The sequence below is a fragment of the Rhipicephalus microplus genome, chromosome 1 (genome assembly GCF_043290135.1).
Source record: "Rhipicephalus microplus isolate Deutch F79 chromosome 1, USDA_Rmic, whole genome shotgun sequence".
In the NCBI taxonomy this organism is placed as follows: Eukaryota; Metazoa; Arthropoda; class Arachnida; order Ixodida; family Ixodidae; genus Rhipicephalus; species Rhipicephalus microplus.
In genome coordinates this window covers 35,881,828-35,894,021 of record NC_134700.1, presented here as the reverse complement: position 1 = coordinate 35,894,021, position 12,194 = coordinate 35,881,828, and the positions used below count along the sequence as shown (strand labels likewise).

The 12,194-nt window shown below is 41.5% G+C and overlaps 1 long non-coding RNA gene across 1 annotated transcript; it reads left to right on the top strand.

Annotated features, from left to right (window-relative positions):
- Nucleotides 1-2,240: 2,240 nt before the first annotated feature.
- Nucleotides 2,241-5,371, top strand: LOC142817223 (uncharacterized). The gene is made up of 2 exons (XR_012895125.1): nucleotides 2,241-5,032; nucleotides 5,164-5,371. It is a non-coding gene; the product is annotated as an uncharacterized LOC142817223 (long non-coding RNA).
- The last annotated feature ends 6,823 nt before the right edge of the window (nucleotides 5,372-12,194 follow it).

Here is a 12,194-nt window from a genome sequence, read left to right as displayed (position 1 = left end):
AACTCGAGAATTCTGTCTCGTCCAAGTAGCACCAGCGCTTGCATTCTTTGCACTGCACCAGCTCACTTTCGCCCGTAATTTCCGTAGCCTCCTTAGCCATCGCCCGCCCGACCATCGGACCAAGCGCCCGACAGCCCTAAGCTCTACCCTAATCACGCTATCCAGCCGCCTCCGTTAACTCTTCTACCCAACAACTTTTAGAAGCTGCCGCCTACACCACACACATACGTGTTCAATTTCGCTAGTAGCCTCTCACTAGGTCCCCTTCGTGTTCGGCTCTAGCTGTAAGAACTAACCGGACGCCCCGAACTTCTTCAAAGCAGCCGTCTACCCCATTCACGTGGACCGCCGCTGCTGGAATTGCCGCCGCTGCTGCGACCTGGTGAGAATACCTGGAATGCTATATTCACCCGGTTAAAACAACTCGTCCTAGATTTCCCGTGCCTGCCAAACATGGGGAAAGGAAAAAAGGAAATATTTTTTTCCTTCCTCCATGGTGCCGAATGAGCGCGAAACGCCGGCCATCTATTTTATTTATTTATTTCAAATACCCTCAGGGTACAAACGTACATTGAAGAGGGGAGGGGCAAAGAAAGTTAACACGTAATAATAACTTGGTTATAGTTTTAAAAATACAGAAATGAATTATCACGATGACACTTTAAACAAATATCAGTTACAAGAACAAAGGCCAATGAACCAAAATGAATAACACAGGAATCAAAACACTGGACTGTCCTGGAAGAATTACAAGATTTTATCATTGGATGCACTGCCAAAAGAGATATAATGAAAAAAAAAAAAAAAATGTACAAAAAGTAGCCACTCGCAAAACTAGAATACGAGAAGCATAGCAACAAAAGGGAAACATATAAAAAAAGAAAAAAATTAAAGGTATGAAACAAACACTGAACGATGTTAACTCGAAATGAAACTTCGAAGTGCGATTTTGAAATTATTGGTGTTAGTTATGCTTGTGAGTGATGCAGGCAGATTGTTCCAGTCTCTGGTCGTTGTGGGGAGAAATGAGTGTGAAAAGCCGACGGTGTTGCTGTGTGGAATGTTTACCTTTTGGCGATGGTCGATGCGGGATGAAATGTACGGCGGTGGCTGAAGAAGCATAGAATGTAAATATGAATTGTGGTAGTAGATTTTATGGAAAAGATAGAGTCGAGATAGTTTTCGGCGATGTGATAGCAATGGAAGGTGTAGAATGTCTTTCATGTTAGTAACACTCGCAGTTCTTTGGTAATTGTTTAAAATGAAACGGACTGAGCGATTTTGTATTTTTTCTAGTAATTTTATGTGGTTCTGATATCCGGTGTCCCATACTGACGATGCATACTCAAGCTTCGGACGAATGAAAGTTGTGTACAGTAGTAGTTTTAATGAAGATGGCGCTTGAGGAAACTTCCGGCGAAAATATCCTAATGTGCTAGTGGCCTTGGTGGCTATGTAATCAATATGAGTTTTCCATGAAAGGTTATTGGTAATATGGACACCCAAGTATTTGTACGATGTTACGCATTCTAGTGGGATGTTATTAAGTGTGTAAGTAGGGGAAGTCACTTCAGCACTGGAAATCCTCATACTTTTGCATTTTCTAACGTTTAATTCCATACGCCATAATTGACACCATTTAGTTATGTTATTAAGATCTTCCTGAATTAGTGAAATGTCTGCGGCATCCGTCACCTTTCTATACAAGACGCAGTCATCTGCAAACAGGCATATTTTCGAAGAGACATTAGTAGGCAAATCATTAATATAGATTAGGAATAATAAGGGACCAAGCACAGACCCTTGCGGGACACCAGAATCAACAGGAATCAATGAGGAGTTAACGTCGTTAGCGGCTACAAACTGAACACGTGATGTTAGAAAGGCGCGAATCCAATTAATTACAGCTGTGTCGATGTTTAGAACGCTTAGTTTATGAAGTAGCAGTGCATGGTTCACTTTGTCGAATGCTTTAGAGAAGTCGAGAAATATACAATCTGTTAAAAAACCGCCATCTAGATTAGAGTGGAGAAAATGAGTGAAGGCTATGAGCTGAGTGTCACAGGAAAAGTTTTTGCGAAATCCATGCTGCGAAGCTGTGAAGAAGTTGTTATGTTCGAGAAAATTAACCAGATGTGTGTAAATTATATGCTCCATAACTTTGCAAGGCACTGATGTAAGAGAAATCGGTCTATAATTTTGTGGGTCATGGGATGGTCCTGATTTGTGAATAGGGATGACTCTGCCAGTTTTCCAGTCAAACGGTAAGGTACCCGAGTTGTAAGATTGCGAGTAAATATGTTCTAGTATGATTGAGCAATATTCGGCAGTGTTTTTTAAAAAGATTGCATTGATTTCGTCTACCCCGCATGATGCTTTAGATTTTAGTTTCTGAATGATGCTTTTGATACCAGTGGAGTTGAAGATTATGGGATGCATTGAGTGGTATTGAGTAGGATGGATCTCAGGCATCGGACCGGGAAGGTTAGGTGATGAGAATGACGAAGCGAAAGTTTCATTGAGCAGAGTAGAACACATATGCTCCGGTACAGGGCCCCCAGAACTTGTCAGCAGTGATATACCATTTTTATGAGCATTTCCCCGGATAATCTCCCAAAAGCGTTTTGGGTTAGCCTGTATTAAGTTTGGAAGCGTGGATTTAAGGAAGGAGACTTTGGCTGATTTTAGTGCTATGAGATATGAGCTTGCAGCGTTTTTGTATGTTAGCCAATGAGACGGTGTTGAGTGAAGTTTAGCTGTGCGGAATAAACGTTTTTTCTTATTGGATAATCGATTCAAATATGTACTATACCATGGTGATTTATTGTTAGCGTAAACAGTCCGAAGGGGGACATATTTGGTTATTAGCTCACCGATTTTATTTTTTAAAATGAACCAGTTAGTTTCGACGGAGCGTTCTAGATAACTAGGTAAAAAAGTGGCCAGAAACAGGCACAGTTCATTGTTGATGGCCTCATAATTAGCTTTTTTATAATTTCGAATCTTTTTCCGCTGTCGCTTTATCTTTTGATGAGGTGTTGTAATCGTGAAGAGCAAGATGTCGTGATCGCTCAGCCCTGGCATGTGTGTTACTGTAGAAACTTTATCAGTTGATGTCGTTAGAATCAGATCAAGGAGTGATGATTTGTTTTTTGTTACACGTGTTGGAAGTTTGACTATCTGGGATAAGCCGAAGTCAGAGCAAACTGAAACGAACCGATTGGCTTCAGCCGTTGAGGGGTTAGAAAAAGGGATCGAATGAGACCAGATGATGTCAGGAAAATTAAAATCACCCAAGAGTATAATTTGAACTCCCGGGAAACGCATGGTAACCGCATTTAAACTGTCGTGAATGTCATCACAAAAAGATGAGTCACTTGATGGGGATCTGTAGCAGACACCTAATAATATTTTCTTAAAACTAATTGTTAGGCAACACCAAATAAGCTCTAAATTCGAGTTGATTGGCACAAGAGAACAATTTATGGATTCTTTAACAGCGAGCAAGACGCCACCACCAATCCTACCAGTTCTGTCACTTCGGTAAACAGTATAACGGTTTGCACACTCAAAGAGTTCGGGGTTTGTTATTTTGCTACTTAGCCAGGTTTCTGTCAGAGCAATAATGTCGGCGTTACAGTCATCAATTATACCACAGAATTCATCTTTCTTGGGAAAATAACTACGAATGTTGGTAAAAAGGACTGAACACTTGCACTCGTTTATGGCTCCTCCCCTCAGATGTCCCTAACTCGGCGGTAACCTACGACCTGAGCGAAGAGTTCTGCTACGTTCATGCTCGTGTGTGGGTTTTTTTCTGTGTATTTCGAAAATGCAGTTCTTCGCTTCGTCGTATCCGTAAGATTTGCCATCGAATGTCAGCGTTTTATACCGAAGTTTGAAGGACGTGGTCCTTGATTTACCGTATTCTATTAGTTTTTTTCTTATGTTGCGCGTTGTTTGACAAAAATCTTCGCTCATTGCTATGTCAGTGCTCTTTAGCAAACCTCGTTTTGAAAAAACCAGCTCTCTCTTTTTAAATGTTTCAAATTTCGTTATAAGTGGTCGAGCTTTCGCTGAATCATAGCGTCCTATTCTGTGAGCGCGGCATATATCAGAACTTGTGACATCAATTTGGATAGTATTAGTCAGGAGGTTGATGATCTTTTTTTCCGATTCCGAAGAAGTTTCATCTGCGGCATCTGGAATTCCATAAAAGACAAGATTGTTTCTCCGCGATCGATCCTCTGCGTCATCAAGACGCGAATGCATATTACTAGTGTCTTTTTCAAGGCGCTCAACAGTGGTGCGTAGTTCTTTCATTTCATGCTGCCAGTGCTCGAAAACGGAGGTTTGGTTTTCAACTTTCGCCAGTCTGTCCTTTATTTCGTTCATTGATTCTGAAACTGACTGTTGTTGTTCTTTTAACACAGATACGGTGTCCAATATTGTTGTTTGCGCTGATTCCATTCTTTTTGTACGTTCGTTCAAATCCTTCATCGTTTTCACTAGTTCAGCTAAGTTGTCAGGACCTGGGTTGCTTTCTACATCCCCACAAAGAAGTAGTAGCAAAGAACAAAAAGGCAAGAGAACGGCTTGTGGGCACGGAAGCACAACAATAAAGGGTTCATCAGATCGGAAGCTACGACAAGGCAGTTTAGAAAGGTAACTAACCTGCAAGACGAAAAGACAGGTGCGTAAGCCTTTGGCTGTTCTTTCCATCGCGCTTCCGTGCCCACTGCAGTGATAGTGCTCGATGCTGGGTCTTATCCTATCCGGACGAGATGACGTTGATGTCGCAGCTGCGCACTGGTGGTGCTGCAGGTGGCGCTCGACGATGTTGGTCAGGTCCCAGCAAGCTGTTTCTGGCAGGTCTGGTGAAGGGGCAACAGCACAGATTCCGTCCGATAATGGAAGATCCGGGGAAGGGGCGGCTTCACGAATTCCGTCCGAGAGCGCGAAGCTTTCCCGTAGACCAGCCACTGGTACGCCGGCCGCGAAAACAGCGACGTACTGCAAGACGAAAAGACAGGTGCGTAAGCCTTTGGCTGTTCTTTCCATCGCGCTTCCGTGCCCACTGCAGTGATAGTGCTCGATGCTGGGTCTTATCCTATCCGGACGAGATGACGTTGATGTCGCAGCTGCGCACTGGTGGTGCTGCAGGTGGCGCTCGACGATGTTGGTCAGGTCCCAGCAAGCTGTTTCTGGCAGGTCTGGTGAAGGGGCAACAGCACAGATTCCGTCCGATAATGGAAGATCCGGGGAAGGGGCGGCTTCACGAATTCCGTCCGAGAGCGCGAAGCTTTCCCGTAGACCAGCCACTGGTACGCCGGCCGCGAAAACAGCGACGTACTGCAAGACGAAAAGACAGGTGCGTAAGCCTTTGGCTGTTCTTTCCATCGCGCTTCCGTGCCCACTATGGCGGCGCTGCAGACGTAGAAGTAGGGGTTTTCGTACTTGGCCTTCGATATCGGCAATTTCGGCGTTTGCTACTAATTTTAGAGGACACCTTGTATTAAAAAAAGTTGTTTGCTGAATGACGGCGTCACTTACGGAGGGTTAATTATAATTATGAGTACGCTTTTTTAAAACTGTTTACGTTATTTTTGTTGCTTATAAGCTCCTAAAACGTAAAAACCTATTTGAAGACACCCCTACTTGAATGGCGCCACTACCGTAGTTCCGAAGACCACCGCCTCCAAAGTGACCGTTGATAATCCGGCCGGCACGCGAAATCTAGGAGGCGTTGGTCAAAATAACGAAAACGCTATTTTAATCCAGCTTGGCTTGGATCTAGGCAGATTTGTGGAGCATGGCGGCTTTTGGTCAAAGTTTATAACGCCGGTTCAGGCAACCTATGGAAGCTTTTCTTTTGTCGTGTTTATAGTCGGCTCGGTGTTCACGTCGCTGTGCGTTGTGAACGTGAAAAGTTACATTGTGTTCGCGTTTGGAATCGCTGAAATTTGTGGTTCGCCTGAGCTTGCGTGAAGGCCACGATGCTTAGGACTCGTCAACTTGTTTCAGTGTCCTTTAACATCCGTGATATTTGCTTCTGTCATGTGCGAGGTGGTGACGGTGTGGTAGTCCGTACGTGTTGCCAGTTTTGCTGGGTGCGCTTGTAGTTTTGTGGTTTGCGCGGCCATTCGGCAACCTGCTCAGATTTTCTCGCTTGTTCGTCGAATACTTCATTTTACATGCGTAGAAGCATCGAACTCGTATTAGCTGAGCTGTTAAATGCGCGGTACTTTAACCACTACATCATTCAGAGAAGCTGCCGACCATTTCTGATCTCAAAGTGCAGGCATCACACGATGTAATTTCGATGGCTATTCAGTCCAAGTTTTTGATTGCGTTAGATGCGGAGATGAGTCAATCACGGTTCATAAATTCAGTTTCGAGAGAAAGTGCCCATGTGATAGAAAGTGCATGCTCAATCAAGCTTCACTATTCGCTTCTATGGCTACACAAGCGATGAAAAAACATTCGACTTTGAGCGTGCGGCTAGCGCCCCAGGGTTTCTGAGAATCGAACAACATATGTGGCTGTGAACTAGGTGGCATTCTATACTTCAAACAGCTCAGCGGTAAACACGGGAGCTCAAGTGAGACGAGAATTAGCGCCGATATCCACTTGAAATTTATCTCAACTCTCAAATGTGTTGCCTCCACCCGGGATAAAAACAATATGCTTATGCTGAAAACCAAAAAAAATGAAGTGAAGCATAAAATCACTAAGACCACAAAAAAACGAAAAGCGGTGACATAGAACATGCCAATGAATCCAGGTAAGCCAGTTCTTTGCAGACAAAAGTATTGAAGGTTCTGGGTGCAATCATAAGGATGAGTTATACCAACTTGTGTTTTCTTAAACAGGCATTGCAAATCGTATTTCTAATTATGAGAACCCAAAAAAAACGTCTCTATTCATGTATTGTACTTTTTACAAATTTCTCTGTAACCATATGTTTAGATCTTTTCCCATTTTACTAATGCAGTGAATAAGCAATCTCATTTATGTAATTGAACTTGGGATGTTAAAATAACTTTGAACCATAACCAATCTATGCACGGAAAAACTTTGTTGACTGTACAGGAGGCGTCGATTACATCATATCTTGGTTTTGTGGACACAGTTATGTGGGCCAAAGAGACAAGTGCCTGTTTTATACGGTTGCAGGAACATTGTCAAAAGGTAAAAACCATAGATGGAGATGGTTCTTTGGCTTCTGATTGCTGATAACTGTGGTTGCCAGCCTCTGTTCGAGAAAACAGAAGCTATTGCAGCTCATCTTTATGATAGCACCAGGATTTTCATTAAGGCTACATGAAGAGCTAAAGGAGCTGGTGACATTAAACCTGGTGAAGAGCTGGTGACATTAAACCTTTGATGTTCGTATCTGTTTAAGAACTGGCTTACCTGTGTTCATCATCATATGCTATTTTGGCTTAGTTTTTTTACAGTTTGTTTCAGTGCACTTTCACTTAAGTTATTTTTCCTTACCATGAGCATGTTTATATTATGGATGTGGGCTATATATTGTATGTTGTATAAAACTTCAGTTGGAAGCCTGTGCTTGTCCTCGTGTCACTAGTGTTGCTTCATCTGCAGTTGTGCTGACTATTTTCAAATCTCTGCACAGATGCATTGTATGCAGGTTGAAATCAACACAGCGAAAAACGAGGACGAAAGAAAAAGCATAATTTCGCAACTAATATTATGACAAAGCACGCCATTAGATGGAAACTGGAAGTATAAAACTCCCCTGATTTGGTGAACCACAATCACAAAGTATAGTCCTGAAAAGGCCAGCATGGCAGAGATATGTGATGTGGAGGAGGGAGTGAAAAACCTCAAGTAATGTAATTTAAAAGGCCTTTTTACCGCATCATATATGCGGGACATTTTCGAGAGAGATTTGTCATCAAAATGTGAGAAAATTGATGATACCGACATTCAGAATGGTTAAAATATGGATGCTGATTACAAAATAAAGAACATTCACTTCGTTGGTATGTTCTGGCTGCATGGGGTGCTTGGGGAACAAAAGCTTGAGACCAATTACATCTGTGTGATTTGCCTGAACACGTTATCAATGACAAGAGGCAAGAAATAAGTGCGAGTGCTACTTAGCAAAATGGCACAACTTTATTCCTTGTAAAGTACTAAACAGCTGCTGAAGCTCTGAACATGCTCGCTTGATGCCTTGCGAAATTTAACAGCGACAAAAGAAGGAATGTTTGTATTCTTTTCCAGAGACGATCCTCATGGTCGATCGCAGGGCCTCGGCAGTATGGTAAGAATATCGGCTTCAGAGTGTTTTGTGCAGGCTTGGTCACTCAAGAAAGGTCGGCACGACACGTTTTTCAGGCCTTTGATTTAATCTGCAACCAGTGCCAAGTGTTCTTTTCACGTGATAACAATGGGACAAAAAAATTGAGGCCGATTTGCAATATTGGTCTCAAGCCTGAAAGAAATGATACTGAACAGACTTTGTTGTTTTTGTGTTATTAGTCTTTCTTCTTTCTCTTTTTTTATCTGTTATTTCTGTCTTATTTCCTACAATTTATATTTGTCTCTATTTTAGATTCTATTCTATTTCTCTTTTTCACCTTTCTCCCTCAGTTTTTGATTATGTTCCTTCCTCATTCTTTCAATGCGACACCTTTTCTCTCCCCACCGTTTTTCCTGTTCCTTCCTCTCACTTATCTTTCCAATCCGCTTGCTCTCTCTACTATAAAAAAGCTATGATAAATTTTGCTAGCGTGCCTGGATAGCCAAGTGGTTTTCAGATTGTCAGTACATAGACTTGAATGCCGTCTCGTTGAGATTTTTTTATGTCAACATTTCGTTCTCTTTGCACTCATTCTCTAGTCCATCAGTCTTAATGCGTCCCATGCCGGACGTATCGGCGCATGTGTTCTGGGAGTGAAGCGCAGCAGGACAAAAATGAACAAGAGGCCAAAGAGAGCATGCGCCCGTTCATGGTGATAGTTACTTCTGTTAACCCATCGCAAACCAATGCTCGGCTTAAACAGCTCCACTGTTAATATATGAAAAAGGTTGTCACATGCCCAATCGTTTACTATGTTCCAAATATTCTTCTCAATTGTTCTTGAGTGTGTGCACCACCCGAATATGAAAGCATTTTTAACGAAATAATGGTATTTTGACCGTTTCAATCTATCCATTTATCTAGCTGCCTGCGTCTGGGTGCTCGGGTGATCACCTCCTTTACTAGTACGCACCAAAACTGGCATATAAGAATATGAGTGTAAGACAAACAAGACTGATGCGTCATAGCTTGAATGACATGGAATACCTGTCGCGTAAACTATGAAACCCTTTCCCATACACATCTGGTGCATGCCCATGACCCATGAAATTCGGGCGTGTCCCGCAGGTTATACGCCTACAGTAAGGCTTTATTCTTAGGTATCGCTAAAACTGACATTGAAAATTGTACCATGATAACTTTAAATGGTCATGTAAAAAAAACCTGCTGCCTGTTTCAGTGACAATGCTGGACAGTAAAATATTTCTAGACCATGCAGATTAAAAATCACAGTTAAAGCCAAAAGTGAACCCTGGCATTTTGTGAAGTAGCCAATTTTTCCACCCCAGAGGCACACGACTGCCTAAAGTTGCGTCCACCACGGTGGATCAATGGCTAAGGTGCTCGCCTGCCGGCCCGAAGTTCGGGAGTTTGATTCCAGCCACGGCAGTTACATCTCTACAAATTGTTACATGCAACAAGGGAGTATGCCGACGAAAAGTTGTTATTAATATTGACAAAGTGTTAGCCACAACGAGCTGGTTCAGGCAGAAACGCGGCAAGCACGAACCACACGAACATCGTCTTCTTTCACAGTGGCACATAGCTGGCACAGCTTTGCTCCGGTGCATACTATTTGCTTTGCAAGAGGTGCTTAATGTTTGAAATCAGTGCCTTACAACGTCTCGATTCCGAAAGCTTGATTACCACGTGTATTCAACTTTAAAGGAAAGATGTGTCTTATTTTTATCGTGTTTCACATTGCGGCAGGGAGCAGGAGAAGGTGCATTGTCCTTTATACTATGGTATACACTGTATTCTATCGCAGATAGATTTATTGTCCTCTTGTCTATGAAGTGGTCTTCAATGCACCCAAAAAATACTCGTACATTTAAAGCCTCATATGTAGGGTGCTTCGTCTTGAACTGCATTCTTGCTATGGCAAAGGGGCTAAGAAAGCTTGTGTTCCTGGAAAACAACCATGAAGTTGCTTGTAACAAGCCTCCAATCAGTGTGTCTTATTTCATGTGATTACCATGCTGCACAAATTACTAGCCCTTGCCTTCTTGTTGAACAAGTTTGCCACAACGAAGAATTTGGAAATTTGTTCACAGTATGTGCGAAAAAAGTTGGATTCGTCGATCTATTACCCTCAGTATCAAAGTAGAATGTGACATTTTTGTGTGCCTCAAAATAAACTGATGTTCTTAATTCTGTCCCCTGTGTGGTTTAGTTGATGCCACACATGCCTGCACAGTACATGTACAGTTCTATTCATGTTTTATGTAATGCAGCAAATAAAAACAAACGTTCTGCTGTATGGTAAATGTTCGATGAAGATCTCTGTGCGAATGACAACATAGGTGACAAATTGCTAGCGGTGCTTTTTCCACATTATACAGAATTACGTGGTTACATCAACAAAGAAACAAATAGAAACCAGTTCCAATGTAACACACAATACTGCATTATTTCCCTGCTGAGTATACTTATTCTCTATTGGTATAACTAATTTCTCCAGTCATATTTTATGTGTCTATGCTGAGCAACCTCTGATACACACTGGCGCAAAAACATCCTGCATCTTCAGCTTCAATCAATTTTTTTACAGCACTGCCTTCTCTACAATAATTATGTACAGTAGCCTATATAAAGATGGGGCTGTGCTGCATTTGCGAAGACTGAATTCTGCCATGCAGTTTTTTTATGAGAAAGAAACTAAACAGCACCATAATTAAAAGATAAGGTTAAAATGGCAGACTCATGTTGTGTCTGTTGCCTTCTCTCTAATTTATCCACAGTGCTGCACGATTTTCCCCTCAAAAATATATTCAGTAGTACACCCTCAGTGTGTGCTACTAAGCACATAGTGAAAAAGTGCTCAACAGAATAAAGAGGGAGTTATTTATTTCAGAGTCTAGTATAGAAGCAGAAGCTCCACTTTGGTATGCATAGGTTCTATAACAAAAAAAAACAGAAAATGAGTATGACACTCTTGCAGGAAGTTAAAAACATGCCAGGATTTCTAAAGCTGAAGAAAAAAGGACAAAAGATTCTGAAGACCTAGCACTCATATGTAATAGGATATCACAATCTTGTGCATTTAAAATAAAGCAATATTCATAACCTCGTTTCCTCAACGGCTTTGTTGATGCCAGGGGTATATACATTGCCCCTGTAATGCTGTAGCCATGTAAAAAACACAGCAAGTAAAAACACTTTCTTCTCTACAGTATACCCAAGAATGAGTATGAATTTAGTGACTAATTGCTAATTGGGTTATTTGGACAAAGAACAAAGTATGCATATGTCATTGTTTCAACAGGAAAGGAGATAAAACAAGAGACCAAAGTTACAAGCAATGTTGCACCTATGCTATCCTCAATGTAGCTATTTCTTTTTGTTATGATCTATATGCCAGTCATTCTTCAGCATGTATCTATGACAGGCATTCTTATGACTTATAATAGAGCCAAAATATGCTGCCTCAAGTTAGGGCAATGTTTGCTGGGTCACATTAATCAAGTGTCTCAATTATTAGGCTTCATTTTCATAGACCTAATTTAGCCATGAATTTATAATTAGGCACTATATAAAGAAAAGATGTAATGGAAATTATAGACACAGCATGCGTGTCTCATTGCCTTCTCTCTATTTCATCAACAGCGCTGTTATTCCTTCCTAAGAAAATAGTATTCAATACTACACCTGCATGCACTGTGCATGTGCCACCAAGAACATTCTAAACAAGCACTTCACAATAACTCTGGAAGTCATTCCTTACAAAGCCAATTACATCTGGTATTTATTAAGTATGCCACTTTTGCCACACTGTTATGAAAGAATATGCCAGCAATTCTATATCTATATATATATAAAGCTGGACAGAAAGGAAATGTCTTTTAAATGCTAGGTATTTAAT